Below are 26,167 nucleotides of genomic sequence, written 5' to 3' on the forward strand. Positions count from 1 at the left end.
ACTCGATCCCGGGACTCCAGGATCATGACCTGAGCCGAAGGCAGTTGCTTAACCAACTGAGCCACCCCGGCGCCCTGATTATGAAAATCTTAGTGTCTCATGAAAATCTTTTAGGTTTTCCTCAAACAAGGATCCTTGGGCCTGGGCTTCTGGAGCAAACTGAAGATACAGCCTCAGGCTCTTCTTTCTATCTCATTTCCCCAGGCATCCCTTCTTTCTTCTACTGAGAGTCTCATTCAGATTCTTCCGTGGAACTGACCTCTAGCCACTGTTCTCTAGTCATGCCTGGAGACTCCTTTACCCCAGCACTAGGCAAAGATAGGTCAAGCTGGTACCTCTGCCAGATCTTTATCTGTAGTGTCACTGAAGTCTGAAGAGGCTCAGAGAGCCAGTTTTGTGCATGCCTTTTCTTGGGATCTCTGAGAGAGACAAACTTCAGTTGAACCGTTCTTTGTAGGAACACTTTTGACAGCCAAGGAGTTGCACTTAACTCTGATGTCTCATGCTTCAAAGTATCAGGTTGAAACTACTGGGGCTGTATCAGAGCAAAAGCAACAAAATGTGCCTTGATATGAAAAGAAATATAAGTGAAGGTTAACCAACTTTGGGAAAATTAAGTAGCAAATCATGTTTAAATGAAGAAGTTCTTTTCTCCTTGCTTTAATATTTAATCCCACCTTATGGACAAATAAAAACATAGTAACACATCAAAGGCATTCAGGATATTTTATAGCCATATGGCTCTTCTGAATCTAGAAACTTCATACTGAGTTATAATATGGCAAAAATATATTTATCAACTTGATCCTTTAAATTGATTAATTTTTAAATGTAAAATGTGATTTTGTGTACAAGAAAATATTGTTGAGCAAGTAACTCTTCATCGAGCATTTTAAGTCTTGGAATTTCTCAGGTATTAAAGTTGAGAGTAGTATTTTTATGTATAAGTCTACAAATTTGTTCAAAAAATTACTACAAAGAAACAAGTAATTCAATGAAGAAAAATTTTGCTGAAGATTCTTCTTTTTTTTTAAAAAAAGATTTTATTTATTTATTTATTTATTTGGGGGAGAGAGAGAGAGAGCATGCACAAGTGGGGGGAGGAGCAGAGGGAGAAACAGACTCCCGACTGAGCAGGGAGCCCAACCAGCTCAACTCGGGGCTCGATCCCAAGACCCCAAGATCATGACCTGAGCCAAAGGCAGATGTTTAACCAACTGAGCCACCCAGGCACCCCAGAAGATTTTTCTTTTAATCTCTAAGAGTGTACTTTATTTGGAGGAATTAAAGTCCTAGGTTTTCTTTTCTTAGAAAAAAGACATAAAATATTGAGAAAATAAGTAAATTGGAACAAATAGAATTAAATATTTGATGTTAATTGAATGATCTTAAAGTGAGTACTGGCATTGTCTACTTCTCTAAAATATATGTGAGAAACTGCTTAGCTTTCTACTGATTATACTATTTCCATTCATATTGAAGTTATTTTATTTTGATTTATTTGCAGTGATGCTGAAATTTGGAGAGAATTATTAGTCTTAAATAACTTGGCTTTGTGAAAAATGACATCAGTTTATCCATTCAAAGAAAATTCAGATTTGGAGAATGTATTTGGTTTTATTAAAAGAAAACATGAAATCTTTTCAATACTAATTCATGTTTGTATTTTCTTCTTCTTTTTTTAAATTTTGCAGTGGTAGGCAAATAAGGCGTTAATTTGGTACCTTTCAAAATTGTAATAAATAAGTTCTAAACCCTATAGTATGGGGAAATAGATTCATACTTTAAATGGGAGCATAAATTGATATAACTGGAATTAAATAAAGGTTTATTAATCTAATCACAAATGTAAATGCATATTCTCTGTTTCAGCAATTCAATTTTAGGAATTTATCTTACAGATATACTTTCATATGTACAGAACTATGTATGTATAAGAACAGCCATTGCAGTACAAAAAACACACATTACTAGGGACTGTTCAAATAAATTATTGTAAAACCACCCAATGTAATGTCATGCAAATATTAAAAAGAATAAGGGAGCTTTATATGCTATCGAATCTTTTATTTATATTAAGTGAAAAAATTCAACATATAGAAAACTCCTTATCATACTGATATTTATGTGTTAAAAAAGAAATCTACATTACATACTTACATGTGTACAGGATATCTGTGGAAGGATATCCAAGGAACTAGTTACAGTGGTTTATTTTGGAGAGAAAAGCTGGGGAGGAGTAGAAAAGAATTTCTTTTTTCATATATACCTTAATATCATTCGAACTCTGTTTCCTGTGCATTTCCTACAAATTCAGAAAAATAAATTAATTCTAAAAAAGAAAAACGAAACTTCTGGCAGCTATTCCTTTTTTTCTTGTTAACTTAAAATAATCTTTAAAATATTTGTGTCTTCTGAGAAGATACTAAAGTAAAAAGTTAATATTGTCAACAATATAGAGCAAAATTTTAAGGTTTTTTTTTTTCTCTCCATTGTATAGTTGTAATTCATGCTATTGTTTCTCATGTGAATAAAAATTTCAGGGTTAGCCCATTTATTTTAGTGACCTTAAGTACCAAATGAGAGCAATTATTTTAGTCATGGTGATTGGGTTTTAGTGTGAAAGCATTTAAATGTATAGAGCAGGGGATGCCTGGGTGGTTCAGTCAGTTAAGCGGCTGCCTTCAGCTCAGGTCATGATCCGAGGGTCCTGGGATCGAGTCCCTCATCAGGCTCCTTGCTCAGCAGGGAGGCTGCTTCTCCCTCTGCCTGCCACTCCCCCTGCTTGTGCTCTCTCTCTGACAAATAAATAAAATCTTTAAAAATAAATAAATAAATAAATGTAGGGGCGCCTGGGTGGCTCAGTCATTAAGCATCTGCCTTCGGCTCAGGTCATGATCCCAGGGTCCTGGGATCGAGACCCGCATCAGGCTCCCTGCTCAGCGGGAAGCCTGCTTCTCCCTCTCCCTCTGCCCCTGCTTGTGTTCCCTCTCTCGCCGTCTCTCTCTGTCAAATAAATAAATAAAATCTTAAAAAAAAAAAAATGTATAGAGCAATGAAGTGATCCTAGTATACTGAATGTAGTTTTTTTGATGTTCACATATAGAGAAACATAGTATAGTTTCACAACTAGTAAGTAGCTATTTTGTTTCCTTATATATATTTCTGTAACCTTGAAACTTTATTTCCAAGGAAATGATCACTATTAACAGAAAACCTCTATTTATACAACTATAGAAGTCTTCAAATTACACTGTATTTTGAATGAGCTGTTATCAGATAAATGAGATTTTATGGAATACAGCTATTGCAAGTATTTTCAAAATATTCAGGAAAGACTATGTTTTGGCATAGATTTGACTTGACTAAGATTTGGCAGTTGAAATATATGTTGGCAGACTATTTCAAACATATTTCTGAAGGACTGAAAATTCTTCACATACAATTAAGATGCTTTAGCTATTGATATTGTTTCTGGAACAATTGTTTTATTTAGCTTACATTTCTTATCAGAGTGTATTTGGCTCAAAACAATAATTTCTGAAACAATTGGAACACAGAAATAGATACCCCTTTTTCACTGTCTACCTTTTTTCCCCCCGTTTTCCCAGAGAATCCCAACAATTCTATACTCGGCACACAATCAAGAGACAATTTTCATTTTGATTCTTTACTGCTCTTCACATTGTTTAAAGGAAGACAATAATTCTTCACGGTTCTTACAGTAAGTCTTAATGATTCCCAAGAATTTGTGAAGTAAAAAGATTGATTGAGAAATACAATGATAATGTATATAAACTTTTAATTAGGACCAGTGTGTAAGAGTAAATCTCTTAAATGTATTTAATATCTTATTATAGACAATCTTGAGTTAGTGGATTATGCTATATAGTTATTGTTTCTGATTTAATTTTTTATAACTTCTTATTTTAAATGTGTTCATAAGCTTTAGGTAGTTAAGGAAGACTTGTACATAATTTGACTATCTCTTAATATTTGTTCATGTCCCATGCAGTAAGTTGCAATATATCCTTCATAATATTATGTCCCCTTTCAACAGCTTGGGCTCCAGAATGTCACATGTTTTTATACTCAAATTAAGGGATACATTTATATATTGGTATTGTATGAAAGGTTTTCTTTTCTCTCATGGAGGTCATCACACTCCCTTAAATTTCCCCTGTGGGAAAAGGGGAAAAAAACCAAAAAAAAACAGGGAAATCGAAATAGTTTATTTTCTGTTTCAGCTACATATAGTGGTGGTCCCACATGTTCTGCAGCCATCTGATCAACTGTCTCAATGACAGGCACACTGCTCTACAGAGATTTGTGGTCTCTGTTGCTAAAAGTGGCAGCAGCTAGTAAGTTTTAAATGACCCATTCTCTCAATAATAATAACAATAACAACAACAACAGATTAAAATGCCATCTTTTAGATGTTCTGATGCACATTTATAAGAGATCAGATGTTTTGCAGTCATAATTCAGTTGTGTACTTTATGTCAATTAATTTTGTCTCCATTTTTTATAAGTGAATTTAACTTGATTGTGGAAATCCTCTTTTCACAGATGGTATAACATGCTTAATGTAAGAACTTCTGGATAGCTAAGTCATTTCTGATCTACAAACATAATTTTTCTCCTGAGGGAGTCTGACATAAGTGCCGGTGTTTGGTCATTCCTTGACCGTGGTATTCCTTGTTCTGTCTGATTTGGGGGCTCTGTAGATTGACGTCCACAGCTCTCTTCTGTGATCCCTTGTGATCTGTGGTCATGTGGTCTGTCCTCCTCTCCCAACTCCTGGCCAAAGTCCATTCAGTCTAAAGAAGAACCTCTGAGCGTACTTGCACCATCCTCCACCCCTGCTCTCCCTGCCGCTTTAGTCCTGATGAACTTTGTAAGGCATGACCTTAGACTCCACCCATGGAAACACTAGTCATTTCTAACCTCCAGTTGCGTCTTGACATACAGGCAGGTATCTGTCTCAATTTTGAGGAGCTAGAAATTTTCCTTGGTGTTTTTTCTGTGAAGAAAGATATAAATTCTCTCCACTGAATTTTGTCAATCTCTTCTGGGTGTTTATATCCCATTTTCTTTTCTCCCCTGAGTGAACAGGTCTGGAACTCAAATGTGTGGGGTTCTGGCTCTCTCCTCTGGGATGCAGAGAGCATCTAAACCTTAAAGTGTTGCCTTCAAATAGTCTCCAAACTGTTCCTCATTCAGAAGTGTGTGAGTTCGTGTGTGTTTAATAGTTCCCTGTGTAGCAGGGACGCTGCTCTTTTGTTATCATCCTCAATCTGCTTCCACTCTGTGCTGATTTCATAGACTTTCTTTAGTCCTCTAGGCTCTGCTTCCTGTTCTTCCAAGACAAGCCTTTTTTTGTAATTCAAAACCACAAACTGAAAACTGTCCCCATAATAAATGCCTAGGGTCTTACATATGAATAACTCTTTGGCTTTTAAACAATTGTGTTTGTTATGAGTTTCACAATCTACTTAGCTTCTCAAGTGAGGTCTTTGTTCTAAGCTACACTTGAATGCCCCTACTCAGGACCCCTAAGCTGATATGTGTACCACTTTAATGCTGTAGAGAAGGGTAAGGGTAATAGGAATGGAGGAAAAAGAGTTTTATGTCAACCTGTTTTCCTGTACACATTCATGCATCTCATTTATTTATTTTTATTTTTAAAATATTTTATTTATTCGAGAGAGACAGAGGCAGCAACAGAGATAGTGAGAGAGAGCATGAGCAGGGAGGAGAGGGAGAAGCAGGCTCCCCGTTTAGGGAGCCACACCTGGGACTTGATCCCAGGACCCAGGGATCATGACGTGAGCTGAGGGCAGATGCTTAACAGACTGAGCCACCCAGGCGCCCCGCATCTCACTTATTTGTAGTCACACAGAAGTACTTTTGTGAAGGATACGGAAGTCATCTAGTTACCATACTCCTACAGACAAGGGAGTGGAGTCTTAAGACATTATTTTCCCCTAAGATCACAAAACTGGCAAAAACAGACTAGAACCTAGGCCCTTTGATTTCTTGTAATATGTCACAGTATTCCTCTGCTATTCTTTACTCTGTAATCTATTTCATTTTGATTTTAGCTGCCCCAAGCCCCCAAGAATAGACTTTTATAAGTTATTTGCATGAAATTTCTGTATTTGTTGTTGCAGAGGAAAGGCACAAAATGACACAGTGGGTGAAATGGAAATATCCAGGGTTTCACATTTATGCATAACATACCTAATATAACTTTCCATGTTTTATCTTTTTAACTATGAGATAGTTCTTTTACTAAGCCACCTGAAATCCACATTCACAATATAATTTCTTAGATCTATATATGTGTAGATATTCAAAGAAACAGCTTTGAAGATCTATATATGTATAGATCTTCAAAGCAACAGGGACTAGAGCATGACAGTGAAATGCTAAACAACTAACAAATCATATTAACTTCAGCATTTCACTGTCATGCTCTAGCCCCTGTGGGTTGTAGATACAGGCACAAGAGAGAAGGTGGCAGGTACTACATATGCACTTGTGTAGATTCTTGTGGGAATTGGATTTTATTCGAAGTGCAGCAAGAAGCTACAAGAAGTTATAAACTAGAGAATGAAGTAATCTGATTACCATGTTTTTAAAGATAAATTGAACTGCTGAGGAGAGACCGAGCTGAGAAACTGTAGTGTGGCAGAGGGACAGTGAAGAAGAGCAGAAACAGAAGAGAGGAAGCGGCGGAGGAGAGCTGGTTTGGCAGCCCACAGGAGATCCCTCCTGACTTGATGAGAGCAAATGGGAAGGAGACAAAGAGAGGAAACCAAGTTAGGATATGTGTTGGAGACAAGAGTGGACGGGACTTCTTGTGCTCCTTACCTGGGCTCAGGACAGAGCGATGAGAGTCAATAATTCTCTCTTGTGGCTAAACACATTTCATTTAATTTCTCTACTAATCTAATAGGAATCCAGGAAGAAATAAAGAGCTCAATGTACAATAACTAGAAGGTGGCTAATACCCTATACTCTAATATTCTTGGTTATTCAGTATCGTTTCAAAAGACACAATGTTTAAAAAATCTTTTAATTAAATGTTAGCACAGGACACTAGACATTTAACTTGTTTTTATTATCACTAATACTAGTATTGTTTTAAATCCATTAGAGTTGGACTTTCCTTTTGTTCCTAATCCAAGAAGGGCTTCTTTTCGTTGATCTACTTGTCCTGTTTTAAAAATCTATCTTTTGAGATTGGCATTCCCCGGTGACTAAGTGGTGAATTATGCTGTCTGGAAAGTTATTGTGAGTTCCACTGTGGTTTTGGTTCAGTAGGTTTTTATGTATTTTTACAAATTTGTACACACACCCAGAGGCCTTTTGGCACTGACTACATTTTGAAATTCAAGAAAATAAATATGAACCATTTAACGGTCTCCAATTCTAGATGCAGTGTTTTAAATACATTGAAATATATATATGAAGAATTTTCCGAAATGTGGAACAGAGACTAATTGGTCAAAGATTTTTACTAACATTAAAAAAGAGAGCTTTCTCTGTAGCCCATTTGATGATATGTTCCTTAGGTCATGAGGGGTATATTTTGAACCTGAGCTCTGAAACTTAGAGGAAGTGTCCTTAATATTCTGGATATTTGTTTTGCATTTTTAGTGGCCGAATAATACCCATGCTGATTGATTTACCCTATTCCTGGGAAAACTCTCAAGCTTATAGTCATCTTGAATTATAGTCAGCAGTATAGTGAAAAGCAAAAAGGGTTATTTGGAAATATAGGAAAAAAATTCATTTTAAAAATAAAGCATAGCTATTTCAAAAATATAAAAGATGTATTTGCTAATCTTTTTTTCCCTCCCATTTGTCAACTTTAAATAACCCACTTGCCAAATAAAGCCAAATGGCATAATCTACTGAAAGTTCAATTTATAGTGAAATAAAACCCTATAATTCTTATATGCATAGTTAGTCCTCCAAATTGACTGCTAATCACACAAGTAAATTAATATCAACCACAAAAATGTTACTATTATTAAAGGTAAAAAAATATTCTGAAATATTCAGGATTATGGAAGATATATCTTGGAAATTACCTCAGACCTTGAAAATATGAGCCTCTTTCAGGACGTTACTATATACACCGACACATAGGTAGTGGTAGTGTTTCATTAAAGGAGTATTATTTTGTGTATAATCACAACGAGATGTTATGACAGAGGCATACAGAATTTCAGAGACAGAAGAAATTTGAAGCATAGGATCTTTTGGTTCTGTTGGTCCTATTCTTGGTTCTACTGTAACTTTCTGCCTCATGGTACCCTCATTGTGGCCATTTTTTTTTTCATCTGCCATGGGGTGTCAGCAATTCTTGTCTGCTACCACCTCGAAATATTGTCAAGGATCTCATATTTTGCTTGGTAATCCCTTGAGACCTTTGGATGAAAAGAACCATAAAAATCCACAATGTTTTTTCTAGGTGGGGGTTTCCAAAATTGGTCCCTTTGAGGGAGCCACCCACTTGGATATTGAATACCCTCCCTGTGTAATGTGGAAAAAGCGGTTGGTGAAAATTTGTTCTTCCAGCATCACCAAAAAACAGACATCTTTATTGTTTCGAAAGTGAAACACACCCATTGGGGATCACTTCATCATTTTTTTAAGTGAATGAAAACATCACAGTTGAAGTGATGAAATGCAGGAGAAGTGCAAACAGACTACGCCCTTCCTCTTTCAGTCACAAGGAGCGAAGGTCTGCCGGCTCCCCTCCCTGTCTAGGAAGGGCCCTACTTGGCTCACAGACCTTGTCCGTATCTGAGCTACAGCTAATCATGCCTCTGTTGAGTCACCAGCAGAAAATCCCACAGACTGGTTGCTTTCCTCTTTGTGGTGTAGGACAGTGATTTGAAAGAGAATCTTTTCCTGGACTTTTTTTTTTTTTTTTTTTTGGTCTTTTCATCTGTGTCATTCCCCCCCCCCGCCCCCATTTTCTTACTCACTTGCATTTCTTCCAATTTTTAATTATCATCCCTCTCTTAACCCATCCTTTTCTAATCTCAAGGGCTATTTTAAAAGGATGCTTATTCACCAGATGCAACTCTCCAAGGGCACATTTGGAAAAAAATAATAATCTTTTCTGTCCCTCCAGCTGCCAAAATCATCATGAGTCATATTTTTGACTCAATTGACAGAAACACTTAATATAAATAGTTGGCCTTTTCCAGAGTGCCTTCTTAGTTGTCATTCCATCTTGTTGATTTCAACTGACTGATAGGATGCAGCATTTGACCACAGCAGCTTTCCTGGTCATTACGTCCCTTGTATTTTTCCTGTCCCTGTTACACGTGGCTAAAGCAATCAGATCAAGTGGGTGATAAGCAAAATAAGCGACTGTCAGTGAACATTCTAGCTCTAGAGTATCTTGTTTGAACAATCTTGCATAGTTACATGCCAACACTGAATGGGTTGCCTAAGCTAAATAAGAAATTAAGTAAACTACTTTCTAAATAATATTATTTCTAAATAATATTAACAAAAATAATGGTAATAATAATTATTATTGTTATATAGGTTATTCTTTAATGGTGTCACTATTTCAACTTCTCTTCTCTTTTTCTTCTCTTTCTCTTCTCTTTTTCTTCTCTTCTCTTCTCTTCTTTTTTTTTCTTTTCATAGGCTCCACACCCAGCATGGAGCCCAATGCCAGGCTTGAACTCAGGACCCTGAGATCAAGACCTGAGCTGAGATCAACAGTAGGACCCTTAACTGACTGAGCCACACAGGTGCCCCAAGATTTGGTTTCTTATTATCTTAGGTTTAGCAGAGACCAAAAGAACTATTGCTGACATTGACTTTTTACCTTGTCAAAGTGAAAGTCTTTAAAAGTTGAAAAAGACACTCTCATACAAGTATAGAGTAAGTGTGGCAAAAGTTTATTTAACTCATTAATGTGGTTTATCAGTCAGGGCTGAACCAGCTAAGCAGAATAAGTAAGATATATAATTATACCCTTCCCCTTCCCAAACACATATTTACTTATTTCAAGAATTGGCTTATAAATTATGGGGGCTGGTGAAGCAAATCTGAAAATAGGTCAGGAAGTCAAGAAGGGAAGATCACAAGCAGGCTGGCACCTACAGTCATGGGCCAAAGCTTTGTGTGCAAGACCGTCAGGAAAGGATGATTAGGAGCAAGCTAGAACCCAGCAGGACCCACAGTGTGTCCAGGGAAAGCCTCCCTAAGAATAAGTCAGGCCCACTCAAATCTCTCTAATTTAAAAGAACTGATTGATCAGGTACACAACTTATATCCCTAAAATCCATTCACTGCCGCACCTAGGTTAGTGTTTGACAGGATAACAGGAGAGAAGAGGTTCATGCTACAAAATGGCTAGGGCTTCCTTTCTGTCCTCCAGCTCTCATGATACTTTATCCTAGCCAAGTTGACACACCACAAGCCATATATGAATATTTATAAACTCTGTGTTATAGTTTGAGTGTGTTCTCCCAAAATTCATAAGTTGAATCCTAACTCCCAAAGTTGATGTTATCAGGAGGTGTGACTTTTGGGGGGTGATTAGGTCATGAGAGCAGAACCTCATGAATAGGATTAATACCTCATAAAAGAGGCTCCAGAGATATTCCTAGCTCCTTCTGCCAACTGAGAACAAGTAGGATATAAAACTGGTTAAAGTTCAATAAGGCAACAAAACTATAATCTTTGGGGCTATCTTTTCTATCAGACAAATAATTCACATCTCTACATCTCTACAAATCCACAAGTTAGAGTGTAATTCCATAGACTCTGAAACCTAATTAATAATAAACAGCAAGTCAAATAAAGGCCTAGATAATTATATAATCTTTGCATGGGCCTATGAGACAATATTCCAGGATGACTTTGAAGGGACATGCACACCTCTTTTTGGTTTATTTACAAGTTTGGATAATTTTTCTTAACAATCTAATAAATAATTTACCTTCTTTCATTATTAAAATGATAATCTTTCTTTGAGAGTTTAGATTTCCTGAAATACTGTATTCTATCTGCTTAATCAGAAATTAGTATTGATTTTGCAATTTCATGGTGATATCTTTCAGTCTTCTCTGATCTAGCTGTATATGATATCTAACCCTTTATGAACTATTGCTGACTATCATAGGAGTTTCTCTGGGTATATGGGAGATGACTCTTATACTCTTAGGTACACAAATCCCTTGAATCTACAAGCCCTAAGCAATTAGAAAGGAAGAGAGAACAAAAGAGGAAAGAAGATCATTATTTCATGTAAAAGCCCTGAATAAGTATGGTAGAAATATTAGGAAGGAAGAATAAAAAGAGTGAAGGAGAGAATTGTTACGTTTACTTATGCAAATGTTTTTTTCTAAGATATAGAACCAAATTTGAAAATAATCAATTGAGTATAAATATAGGTTCAGTAAGAACAAAGAAAATGGTGTGTCCATCTTGAAAATTCCGTGCTATTAAACCAAATATTACTATTTTGAACACAAGTGATTTATTTTCTTCTATCCTAAACTGAAGACTATATGGGTCAGACTTAAAACCAATTATTCAGTAAATGCTTCTAAGTATACATTTCAAATGTACCTTGAAGTGACTAATTTGGAGAAAAATGAAAAATCAGTTGTGCAGACTTTTTTTTTATTTGACTTAAAGCAAAACAAATACTTTGTAATAGACTCATTACATTCTTTATTGAGATCTTTAAAGACAATTGTTTAAGAGTGTCCACCTCTTATGACAATAAAGACATCACTGACATGTTGTAAGTAATAGGCAGTCACAAATTTTAGTGCTGTGAACAAATTCATACTGATATGTCTGAACTATTTCACTTTAGACGTCTTAGCAAGTTATTGTAGCAAGTATATAACAAACATCTAACACACACTCTCTCTCTACTCCGATTTCTTTCCCAGTCATCAGCTAATCTGTTAGCAAAATCATTATTCTAAAATCCAGGGATCTCTGTTTTCCTTTCTGGCTGAACATGCTTCCGTGACGCACATTGCCTGCTCGACCAGTGCCACCTACCTAAGCATGGTAGTCAAGGTTCTGTATGATCCAGGCTTTATAATCTCTCCAGTTTCATTTTTGACCACGCACAGTCAGCTTTTATGTGCACTACGCCTCCACCGGAAGGGAGAGATGTGTCATTTCTTAAACCCTCACATAATCTTGCTGGAACCTATTTGCATGTATAATTACCCTACAAGAAATGCCCTGTACCCATGGTTATTCTGGAAAACTTGTATTCATCCTTTAAAACTCAGCTTAGGTTCCCTTCCTCTGAGTAACTTTCTACTATCCCTGCCTACTCCACCCAGGCAGCTGGGTAATACCCTTCTAGGTTCTAATGGGACTATCCGGGGATAACTCTGTTATAGCCCTTAGCTTATCAGTGATTCAAAAGGCTTTTAGGTAGGTTTGTTGCTCCCTGAGTGCAGATGCTTTGCCTTTTTCTCATTGTTCCCAGAGTCTAGCTTAGGATTTAATCTGGTAATAGTTGCCTATAAATATTTACTGAATATTGAGTATAATCAGTTCCTCTGATCTGATACTGGCTTTGGGAAATCAAAGCAGCTAAGTAGAGAAGCCATTCACCTGAGATCATGGACGGTTTATTGTCTTTATTTATTAGTGGGTCTCAAACTTTACTCTGCTTCTGAAACTTCTTCTTAAAGCACAGATTGCTTGGCCTTCTCTCCGAGTTTCAGATTCAGTAGGTCCAGGCTGGAGCCACAAAATTTGCATCTCTAGTTTGCTTGCAGTGATTGTTCCTCCTGTTGCTCAAGGATCACAATTTGAGAATGACTGCTCTGTAGCTACACGAAGACCAAGGTGCTGAAAGGAAATATGTATATTTAACACATGCTTATCCAACTGATAGTTTTAGTTGTAAAAAAAAAAAAATCTAAAAATCTTCATACAGAATATGATTTATTCTGTTCCCTTCTAAATCAAGAGAAATGGAAACATGGATATATTTTATTTTATTCAGTAAAGAAGATCAATATTCTGAATTTTATGTCATAATCATACATCCCTCATTATTTTCCAATAATTTAACAAGGTGAATTTTTTTAAAAATATTTATTTATTTGAGAGAGAGAGAGAATACATGAGAGTGGGGGGAGGGATAGAGGGAGGGGAAGAGAGAGAGAGAGAGAGGGGCAGAGAATCTCAATCAGACTCCATGCTGAGCCCAGAGCCCAATGAGGGGCTTGATCTCATGACCCCGAGATTATGACCTGAGCTGAAGCCAAGAGTTGGACACTTAACCAACTGAGCCACCCAGGTGTCCCTTAACAAGGTGAATTTTTAAAGATTCTGACAATGTCAGTTTCCCTTTATAACAACGGATCTTAATTTTTTTGAGAGGAGGGACAGATTACTATGCAAGCAATTAACCCATTCCCCAGAAAACTGTACATACATAGTAAATTTGTCCTCTTATTTTAGGTGGCCCCTGGACTCTCTTGAATTTAATAGGGGGATCCAAATTAAAGATATTTATTTTTAAACTTATAAGTGGGAAAGAAGGGATTGTAGAGATTAAATTAGAGCAGTCTTTTAAAAGAGCCAACCATAATAAAGCTATTGGGGCTAATAAACAAATTTAGTAAAATTTAAAGGTACAGGATCAACAAACAAAAAATCAGAAGACCTAGATAAATGAAAAGACATTTCATGTTCTTGGGTAGGAATATTTAATATTGTTAAGATGTTGGTATTGCTTAAAGCAATCTACAGACTCAATGCAATTTTTATCAAAATTTGAACAACCTTTTTTGCAGAAACAGAAAAGCCAACATTCAAATTCAAATGAAATTTCAAGAGATCCCAAACAGCCAAAACAATTTTGAAAAACAGGAACAGAGATGGACAATTCACACTTTCCACTCTTCAAAATGTACAGCAAATCTATAGCAGTCAATACAGTATAGTACAAGAATATGGATACATAATAGATCATTGGAATAGACTTGAGAATACAGAAATAAAAACATATAGCTGTGGCCAAATGATTTTTGACAAGAGTGACTTGTACATTCAATGGGAAAAGAATATAGATAGTCCAGTCCCTGACTTAAAATGGTTCAACCTAACGATTTTTTGACTTTATGATGGTGCAAAAGTGATACACATTCAGTAGAAACCATACTGGAATTTTGAATGTTGATCTTCTCCTGGGCTAGCGATATGCAGTATAATACTATCTTTTAAAGCTGGGCAATGGTAGCGAAATACAGCTCCCCATCAGCTATATAATGATGAAGGTAAACACCCGATATACTTAAAACCATTCTGTACCCATATGACCATTCTGTTTTTCACTTTCAGTATAGTATTTAACAAACTACATAAGATATTCAGAATTTATTATAAAATAGGCTTTGTGTTAGATAGTTTTGCCCAACTGTAGGCTAATGTAAGTGTTATGAGCACATTTAAGTTAGGCTAAGCTAAGGTATGATGTTCAGTAGATTAAGTAACTTAAATGCATTTTTCTACTTACGATGTTTTCAACTTATTATGGACTTATCAGGTGGAAACCCACCGTAAACTGAGGAAGATCTGTGGTCTCTTCAGTAATGGGGCTGGAACAATTGGATTTCTACATGAAAAAGAATTTTGTTAGACACCTATTTTATATCATATACAAAAATTAAAAATAGGTGAACAATATTAATACAAGTGCTAAAGCCATAAAACTCTTAGAAAAAGATATAAGGATAAATCTTCATGACTTTGGAATTGGCAACTAGTTCTTAAATATGACACCAAAAGCACAAACAACAAAGAAAAAAAGGTAAATTGAATTTCATCAAAATTTAAACAGTTTGTGTATTAAAGGACATTATTAAGGAATTGAAAAGATAACCTAGAAAATGGGAGAAGATAGTTGCAAATTACATATCTGATAAGCATTTAAAATTCAACATTTATAAAGAACTCTTAAAACTCAACAGCAAAAAGACAAACGATGGGCAAAGGACTTGGGTAGACATTTCTTCAAAGACATACAAATGGCTTATAAGAACATGAAAAGATGTTCAACATCATTAGTCACTAGGGAAATGCAAATCAAAACAACAAGATTTCACTTCACATGTGCTAGCGTGGATATAATGAAAGAAAAAAATGAAAGTAACAAGATTTGGTAACTTTGTGGAGAAACTGGAACCCTGGTACATTGCTGGTGGGAATGAAAAATGATAGGAAGGTAAGATGGGAACAGTTTGGCTGTTCCTTAAAAAGCTAAATAATGAGTTGCCATATGATCCAGCCATTCCACTCCTAGATTTATAACCCCCCCAAAACTGAAAACAGGGCTCTAAATCGATATTATATGCCAATGTTTATTGCAGTATTAGTCACAATAGTAAAAAGATGGAAACACCCTATGTGTCCATCAGTAGATGAATGCATAAACAAAATGTTATATGTACACACAATGGAATATTATTAAGCCTTAAAAAGGAATGAAATTCTGATGCATGGACAAACCTTGAAAACACTGTTAAGTGAAATAAATCATACACAAAAAGACAGTTAATGTGTGATTCTACTTAATGAAATGTCTAGAATAGGCAAATTCATAGAGACAGGTTACCAGGAATTTCTTGCTAGGAAAGAAGGGCAGGGGAAGGAATGGCTGTTGATGAAGCCTGGGAAAATAAATGGCCATGGAGAAGCTTAGGGGGTCCTGAGTGACCAGAAAGACAAGGAGCAGGGCCTGACTGAAAAGGTCCTGGATGCCTTGTCCTGTAGTTTTAATATCAGATTGAAATGGTTTGGCAAAAGCTTTGCATGCAGCATTTTTCTGTGCTATCCTTGGAACTGGATTGCTATTAACTTCCTGGTGGCATAAAACTTTTTGCATTGTTTTATACCCTGGGAAATACTGCTGCATTCTCCAGGATGAGCTTTTCAATGGGCTCTGTGAAGCAACTGAAGAAAATGTTTGAAACAAGATTGGTTGTAAACAGTTACTATCCTTTTTGTTTCATATTTACCCCTTGTGCTTCTCTTGACATAGGAAGAGGCTGGCCTCATTGTTCTGCATATTCGCAGGTCTTGTGAATGGCCTGATGGAGTCTATGAGGTACTCCAGATGCAAGAAATGCAGAGATTAAATGCAGTGCTGTTCAAAGTTGAAAGTCAGAAACTCCTCAAAAAGAACGTTTGGAAGTTGATGCTGTGGTTTTGGTGAAGTATCCTTTTCCTATCACTCTAAAAACAACTGCAGTAACAATTTAAGACCATTTGTATTCTGGTACAAACTACATGCTTGATTAAACTGTTAAGTGCTTGTAACTTTAAATTCATATGAGTCATTAATATGCCCTTCCAAAGACAAGGAGATTTTAATCATTGCCAGTTGTAAATTATTTTTAGCCATTTTTTTTTTTGAGTCTTTTGAAAGCAGCTTTGAATGTGAATATTTAAGTATAGACCTGTGCTGAAAGACATAGTCAGCTTTTTTGGCTCTTTTAAAATGACAACATTTTTAAAACAATTAAATAAAACCACTTTACATGTAAATGAAAGTTTTAACTTAATGCTAAAGATTTTTTATTGTGTGTAATAAAAATTATATAAATTTTTATAATTTTTAAATAAACCCATGCTTAGAAGTAAAGTTTACCAGGGAATGAAGAAAGGGATGAATGGGGAGTTATTATTCAATGTTTATAGTTTCTGTTTGGAATGATGAAAAACGTTTTGAATTAGATAGTGGGGATGGTTGCACAACATTGTGAGTGCAATTAATGCCTCTGTATTGTACACTTAAAAATGGTTACTATTGAAAAAAATCAATGTAAGCAGATACAGAGAAATAAACAAAGGTAGGTTAAGTCCTAGAGGTAAGAAGCACTAACAATTACATAGTGTTTACTATATCCTAGGCTCTTTAGGTGGTTTTATATATGTTAAATCACTGAATCCTTATAACATTAATATTATTGTCCTCACCTCATTTGTGAAAAGATGAGGCACAGAAATTTTAAATAGTTTGCGAGTGTCTTGTAACCAGTAGATAGAAGAGCCAAGATTTGGACCCAGGCAATTTGTCTCTAAAAACCATGCTTTGAATCATGCTTGCATTTTTTTGTTGTTGTTGTTAAAGATTTTATTTATTTATTTGATGGAGAGAGACACAGCAAGAGAGGGAACACAAGCAGGGGGAGTGGGAGAGGGAGAAGCAGGCTTCCCGCTGAGCAGGGAGCCTGATGCTGGGCTCCATCCCAGGACCCTGGGATCATGACCCGAGCCGAAGGCTGACCCTTAACGACTGAGCCACCCAGGCGCCCCTCATGCTTGCATTTTACCCATGCATTATTGTCTCTGCCCATCATTTGGTTAAGTGCTGAATGAAGAGAATGAACATACAAGCATGGGAAGCAGAAGGTAGGAGAAATCAGTCTATTTTTTGGTCACTCTGGTCTCATAAGACCATAAACTTTACAAATCTAATTTTTTTTTTTAAACAAATCTAATTCCTAGTTGACACACTTTCTATCTGTTTGGTGTTCATACTGCCTTTCCAAGTGACTTGTGAGTAAGTAGTGGGGTGTGATGATTCTTTTATCTTATGAAGTCATTGAATACCTGCTTTGCACATTTTTTTAGCAACTGATAATTTATTAAAATAGATAAAATAAATGATATTTTTCTGCTCTATTGAGATAGAATTGACAAATGAAATTATAAGGTATTTAAAGAGCACAATGTGATGGTTTGATACACGGATACATTGTGAAAGGGTTCCCCAGCAAGTCAGTTAACACATCCATCACTCCACATATTTACCTCTTCCTCCTTTTTTTTTTTGGCGAATACATTTAAGTTCTACTCTTTTAGCAAATTTCAGTTATACAATAGAGTATTATCAACTATAGTCACCATGTTATACATTAGGTCCTCAGACCTCATTCATCTTGTAAGTGAACTGTAACTTGTACTCTTTTACCAACCCCAACCTCTACATATTTTTTCTACCCCACAGCCCTTGGAAACTACTTTTCTACTCTATGCTTTGGTAAGTTTGACTTTTTTTTTCAGAGTCCACATGTATGTGATACCATGCAGTGTTTGTCTGTCTCTGTCTGGCTTATTTTGCTCAGCCTAACATGCTCCAGTTCATCCATGTTGCAAATAGCAGGATTTCCTTCCTTTTCTAAGGCTGAATAATATTCTATTCTATATATGTACTACATTTTCTTGCTCTATTCTTTTGTTGATGGACACTTAGTTTTTTTCCAAATCTTGGTTATTGCGAGTAATACTATGACAAACATGGGAGTACAGATATCTCTTTGAGATAATGGTTTCATTTTCTTTGGATATGCAGTTGAGGCTTGAACAACACAAGGGTGAGGGGTGCCAAACCCCATGCAGTCAAGAATCCGCATATAACTTTTGACTCCCCCAAAACTTAACTACTAACAGCCTACTGTTGACCAGAAGCCTTACTAATAAGAAAAACAGTTGATTTACTCATATTTTCTATGTTATATGTATTATTTACTGTATTCTTTCTATAAAGTAAGCTAGAGAAAAGAAAATGTTATTGAGAAAATCATAAGGAAGAGGATAATACATTTACAGCACTGTACTGTATTTATTGAAAACCAATCTGTATGTAAGTGGATGCATGCAGCTCAAACCCATGTCATTCAGGGGTCAACGGTATACCCAGAAGAGGGATTGCTGGATCATAAATGTAGTTCTATTTTTAATTTTTTGAATAAACTCCATACTGTTTTCCAAGTGGCTTTATCAGTTTAAATTTACAAAATAGATGATTTTTAAAGAGACGTTGTGAGAATTATAAAAAAAAATGTTGGAAAAAATATGGCTTCTACTTTTTAATAAACAGACTCTTTTTTTTAAAATTTTATTATGTTATGTTAATCACCATACATTACATCATTAGTTTTTGATGTAGTGTTCCATGATTCATTGTTTGCGTATAACACCCAGTGCTCCATTCAATACGTGCCCTCCTTAATACCCATCACCAGGCTAACCCATCCCCCCACCCCCTCCCCTCTAGAACCCTCAGTTTGTTTCTCAGAGTCCATAGTCTCTCATGGTTCCTCTCCCCCTCCGATTTCCCCCCCTTCATTTTACCCTTCCTACTATCTTCTTTTTTTTTAACATATAATGTATTATTTGTTTCGGAGATACAGGTCTGTGATTCAACAGTCTTACACAATTCACAGTGCTCACCATAGCACATACCCTCCCCAATGTCTATCACCCAGCCACCCCATCCCTCCCACCCCCGACCACTCCAGCAACCCTCAGTTTGTTTCCTGAGATTAAGAATTCCTTATATCAGTGAGATCATATGATGCATGTCTTTCTCTGATTGACTTATTTCGCTCAGCATAATACCCTCCAGTTCCATCCACATTATAACATTAAGAATCATTATGTATTTAACCAGTTTCCTTTTGATATGTTATTTCCAACCTCTAGCAATTATAAACAATGGTGAATTAATAAATTGAATATATGTCAAAAAAAAAGAATGTCATAACATAAAGCTGATCTACATTCTTTCCAATACTTACTTCTTTTCTGCTAATTGTAGCATCAACAACACATTAATTTTTATAGAAATGATAGTGCATCAATATTTAAGACATTTCTTGAACACCTATTTTATGTAAAAGTAAAAGCCAGTATCTTCCCATGTAAGTGATAAATTACAGAGATATCCTGGTGGAATGCTTGTCTGATTATTGCTTTTTATTTTTTCAGTATTTTTTCCTGGCTAGTCATTTAGAGAACTTGGGAATTGTTTAAGAGATGAGTTACAACAATGAAATACAACAAAAATATTATCTTTGGAACGTGTTATTTTCATATATTTCAAAACAGTTTGCAGTAAAATATTTATGATACTTTTAAAAATATAAGTACTCTCTGTTAAGTTTTAATAACCCTAGTGTGAGGTTTAAAATATTTTAAGCATAACCCAGGGGAACTTTATATGCTATAAGCAATGATATCAGAAGGACAACTGTGGCCTTTTATTAACAATTACGATTTGTAGCAAGTTTTTATTGCCAATTTTCACAACTCTCCTTCTACTCTCTTTTTTGTTTTGTTTTGTTTTGTTTTGTTTTTCCCTGCAATTGAGTCTTGTGCTAGAGCTTTTGGCCCCTGGGATCAATCTGCACCAGACAACGTGAAGCAAAACTTCCATCTGGTTCCGTACTTTAGCTGTTCCTGACTGGAATTCAATTATATATAAGACACAGGGTTACTTAATATTCAGTAGGATTTAAAAAAAAACCAAACAAACCAAAAAAAAAAAAAAAAAAAGTAAAGGTTTGCTTCTGAGGAAACACTCGTTGATTACTAATAGCTATTATTTGAGGCTAGAAAAATCCAGAATTTAGAAAAGCCCACTTGATAACTTCTCCTTTTCATATATAACCAAGGTTATTGAGGAATCTGAATGGTAATGTGGGCTATAAATAGGACGTTAAGGAGTTTTTCATTAACCATTGTCTTCAGTTCCATTTTAGATCTTTCTTCTCTGAGCCTTGAGTACATCTGAATAGAAATGACAGTTTTCTGGCCACTTTCATGTGTTGATTAGTCCAAACCAAAAAATTCATTCTCACATTCCACTGAAAGATTTTAATTCCCCATTTTTCCTACCTCTTAGATTGGCCTGACCTGAAGTATAGATGTATAATCTGTTCTTTCATCTAGCTATCTTCTTTCCCTGTATTCCTGGTTCCTACAGGGGCGAAAAAGGCATTAGTGAAAGAGGAATAAACATTCAAGCCCTGTGTAGTGTTACAAGTATCTCAATGCTGAATTTCTTTTGGATTGTATTTGTGGGCTCATGGAGATTATCTTTCGGGATCCTCACATTGAATAATTTTACTGATATGGGAAATATGCTCTGTCTAATCCCTAGAAACCCTTCTTAGCTCTCCATTTCGCCTTCACCCACAGGTATACAGTATAGTCTATCATTGCTGAATCTCTTCTCTCTGGAAATGCTTTCTTGGACCAGGTCCTTTAAAGAAACTTTGGGTGAAGTCGTTTCCAGAATTTCCACTGGTACAAGGGAATTCAGTGTGCTAGAGATTGGATAGTTGTATACCAAATTCATTTTCTTTTCTTTGGATATAAAGCTATTCTGCATTTCCCAGCTTTCCTTGAATTTGATATGGGTATATGACTGAGTTCTAACCAACGAAATAGGAGTGTGGTACCATTTCCAGGGCTAGCTCATAAAACTTCCCACGTACAGTCTTCCATATTCTTTTCACATCTGCCTCCTTCAGCCAACTAAGCACAAAGACCTAGGAAGGCACCTTTGAAAATGATGGAACCATAAGATGAAATAAATCTGGATCCAATTAAAGAAGAGCTTCTTGCTCCTCTGTAATTTTCATGAGCAAGAAATAAATTCTATCATACATGAACCATTATACACTTTGGAGTTTGTCATAGCAAGTAGCAGGTATTTTAACTAATTCACACATGCATTGTAGTGAGGCTTGTCATATTTAGCAAATAAAAATAAGGGTCATCAACTTAAATTTGAATTTCAGGTAAACAAGGAATCATATTTTTAAATAAGTGTGTTCCATGCAATATTGAAGACATTTTTACATTAAAAATTATTTGTTGTCTACCAGAAATTCAAACTTAACTGGGTATCCTATATTTTATGTCAACCCTACCACACTAAAAAGTGGGCATATGTGGCACTCCCAGTGTTTCCCTATCCTGTTCCGTTTTTGCTGTGGCTGCTCTATCTAAAATCAAATTTTCAGAAATGTGAAGAAGAGAATCAGCTTTTAGCCTCTACATTCATATAGGCCTTGAACCTTCAAGGAGATATATGCCCGTCTCGTCCAAACTCTCCTACCCAAGTCCATTGCAGTACTGTAGCACGAGCTTCTCCAACTCAACAACCATCTATGTGGGGGAATGTTATGTGAGCCTTACCTTCAGTATGCTCCCTAAATCTCTGTGTGCTTCTCCCAGAACCCAAGTAGCCTGAGGGCAGAGAATATTACCCTGTTTTTAATAATCATAAAACTGAACACTCAGATAAACTCTTCTCTCTGATGGATTTGAGACTTTCTCTTATTTGGGCTATAAAGGGTAGTGAGAGTAAAGGATGCAGAAGGTCTGGTCAAATCTTAGTAAATCCTGCAACTATATGCCTAGGAGTTCCTCTTCAGAATATAGAGAAGCTTATTAGCTATTAGGGTTTCTTAAAAATCTTTAGCAGGAATTCTGAGACAACAGGAAAATTTCTATTTTATTATAATTCCCTTCAAGTTCCATTCAATTACATATTTTAGATCATCAGAAAGTTTGAGAAAATGCAAAACTTATTTGCATATTCTTAATTTTGCTTCAAAAAGATAACATTAGACAATCAAATGTAAATGCATTTCTTTTGGCCAAGATAATTCTATGTCCCTCAATTTACATCTTCAATAAGTTAAGGCTAACAGTTTGCTTATAGCTCACCAACCTCTATGGTAACCCACATCCTCTGTGCTTTGGTTATGTGCTTTCTATTATTCTTCCTTGTGTCATTATAATATGATATTTGGCAAAATGTAATACAAAATATTGGGTTGGGGTTTTGTTTCTTCACTTATTTTAAATAATTTAACCTATATTTCTCCAAGAGTTTGATTTCTTTCTAAGAAGGATATTATATTTCTTCAGTAAGGGCCATACAATTTAATGCACTGAAACAATATTTAATATAATAATAATTTCAGGGTTCAAAGGAAACAATGACACTGAAAAATGAGAGCAACACATCTTTTCAAATCAATTTGAACAAAATGAAGTATTATTTAAAAAAATAATATGCTGTATCAGAAGTAAGAAACTGAAGCTCCAGCAAAACTGATTACAAGGTGGACAATAAGCTTAGGTCAGAGACAAGCAATTATACACTTATTTTTAATTTTTCAGCATCAGCTCCTAGATCCATTGAGTGAAAAATGAAAATAGAAAAAGAAAGAGACTCAAATCACATAATCTTATTATATGTTACTTATATAATACAGTATTCTGCTTTCTCAATCTAATTTTCTGTAGTTAGTATCAGAAATATTTGGTTTAATAAAACAATACAGTTTATTATGGGATAGATGCTAAAAGCAAAAACAGAATGTACAAGGATCTAACATCTATTTAGTAAAAAGGAAGGAAGCCTTATTCATTGGAAATCAAATTTTATATTTTACATTATGCATTTCACTCAATATTAAAAAATTATTGAAAACATCTGCAAAGAAAAAGTAAACCAAACAGAATGTATGGAGCCTTATTCTTAATTCTACATAGAAGATATTAGTGTAGGGCAGGGGTTGTTTGGCAAACTTTTTCTGTAAAGGTCCACATAGTAAATATTTTAGGCTCTGAGGGCCATAAGGTCCTTATCTAACTAGTCAATCTGCTGTTGTAGTGAGAATGCAGTCAATATAATGCATAAACAAATCATTATGGTTATGTTTCAGTAAAACTGTAACTACAGGCCGTTGACTAGATTTGGCCCAAAGGCCAGAGTTTGTCCATTCCCTGTTCTAGAATAAATACACATTATGTTATTATCTCTCTCAAACACAAAGACTCTTTTCTGACCCTGATTAACTTCTCAGTTTACAAATAATTTCCAGTTCTGGTTCATGCCAGTCTTAATTCCCCACCAAGCCTTGCCCTTTATTTGAAGCTCATAACTGATATATTGAGAACCCTATTAATTTCTTCATAGCTAGAGTTTTTAAAGAGAATGGGCTATAAATCCGATCTAATCATTTGCCCAGCTGTTTGTGGTTTTAAACTGATGCAAGTGTTGAGACAATAGTCTACTGTTCAATAGCAAAATGACTGTTTCTAGAGGAGACTCATACTTTTCTTAATCAATTTGATTCTATTTTTAAATTGCTTTAGGGAGGGATCCAAGTATAGCACCTAGGTGATTTTGCTTTGAACAGTTGAGATTTCTCACCAAATATTTATAATTTATTTACAGACAGTAAGAGACATTTTCATTAATTAGCATGTTTTTGGCTGGAGTTCTTTCTGCATAGCAGATCATTTCTTTGAAATGACTTTCCTGATGAACTGCTTCATGGGATGAAGAGTATCATGACTTTAAAAATAGCCTCTTGATAGCCAGGCATATCTGTCTCCACACCTGAATCCCAAATGTGTATAAATAATTTTTCCTTAATTCATAAATTCAACAGATATTTGTAGAGACCTAATGTGCACAACACATTGTACTTGATATTGGGCATTGGATGAGTTTTGACTACATAACTAGACAGGGTTGAGTGGGTATTTGTGAAATAAGTAAAAAAAAAAAAAAGAATACTCCAATTAAAAAAAAAAACACAAAAATAAATGTCTTCTTATGAATAAGGAAATGTTTCTAGCTTCAATATCTTAAACCACCCAGGGTGAGATAATGACGAATCCTATGGGAACGGAATGCCCTTTTGAAGATTTCTAGTGAACTTTGTTGAAGTGGAAAACTTTGGACTAGTTTCCAAAGTTATTTAAATAATAGATATCTCAGCTTCTATTTTCTTCTCCGCTGGTTCCCCTAGGGACAGATTCTCGCTTCATTTTATTCTCTGTCTCTGAGTCCCTTTTGGTTTGGTTTTTTTCCTTGACTGCAACAAGAAAAAACTTTTGGCTAAAATTGGGTGCTCTTAAGTACTGTCATGTATAGATTTGTCAGATGCTCACCAAACTTTTGTCTTCCTAGCTCCTACCAAAGTACAGCTGATTCTTATTATTCACAGTAATTATGTTGTATAAAGTTGCTATGAACATTGAATTAGTGAACACTGAACCATTGCTCCTAGGAGAAATACAGGGTTAGGTTCCTGAGAGTCTCTGGTCAAATTGTCATCAACCTATCAGTACATAGGTGTTTATGTGTGTTTCTATCTACAAAAATTTTATTTAATACATATTATTAATTCATTAGCCTTGGACTTATGGCCACAACACTAAATTATATATAAATTATATATGAATTATAAATAAATTATAATTCATACCTGAATGAAACTTACCTAACACATGTATTTTCTCCATAAAGCACATCATTCTCATGCTTAGGAAAACTACAGAACATTTCAGCACTGTGCTTTGGAGTCCATTTTAAACAGTAAAATCACCAAGAAAAAGCATAAAATTGTAAATAATGTGGCACTAAATAAACTGCAAAAAAGATAATCATTTACAGAATGAGAGCTGAAACAAGAAGACAGAACATCATCTTTTTTGACCTCTATTGGGAACATGCTCTAAAGGTAACTCAAATTTTTTAACATTCTCCACATGTCTATGAATGGCCATGAAACAGCTTTGATAATAGATTTTGGGGTTGCAAGTGCATTTTGGTGAGTAGGTGAATTTGTAATTATGGAATCTGTAATAATGAAGAATGACTGTACTTTGTCCTATTTTCTTTCTTTAAGGCATGTTTTTTACTTAGTTTTATTCAAGTTTACCTTAAAGCAAGATGGAAAGGAAATAGATCCTTCTTATTGCTTGACTTATATGTTTTTTTCCACTTAATTTGGTAGTCTACATGACCTCCAACTGCTTTTTTTATATTGATATATTGCTACTTATTGATATTGATAATGAAGGCTTACATTCCCTATTGTTAAAAAATAGAGCAAAAAGTTGACTAGTAGATTTAGCAGATGATCATATATAATTTATCTTAAGGTGCAACTCTCATAAGGCATTAAGAAATGGAGTACACTATACTCTTGAATTGCCTTACAACATTTTAAGCTTCTGCCTAAATGATGCAAATCTGTGCAAAGTTAACTCCAATAGTAATAATTTCTGCCTATTTTAAGTAATGTATTTTCAAAGTCCAAATTCTATGCTGCATAAAAAAATAACTATTTCCACACGTGCTTAAGTCCTCTTTGCACACTAGAAAAACATTTTTCATTGTAAAATTTGAGTTTATTAATAGAAAAAACACATGGCACCATATAATTTTTTTCCGAAGGAAGTCTAAGCATATATACATGGTTATGCTGTTTAGAACAGACCCAAACAAAATAATACCTTGGCATATTTTTGA

The sequence above is a fragment of the Halichoerus grypus genome, chromosome 5 (assembly GCF_964656455.1).
Source record: "Halichoerus grypus chromosome 5, mHalGry1.hap1.1, whole genome shotgun sequence".
NCBI classification, from domain to species: domain Eukaryota; kingdom Metazoa; phylum Chordata; class Mammalia; order Carnivora; family Phocidae; genus Halichoerus; species Halichoerus grypus.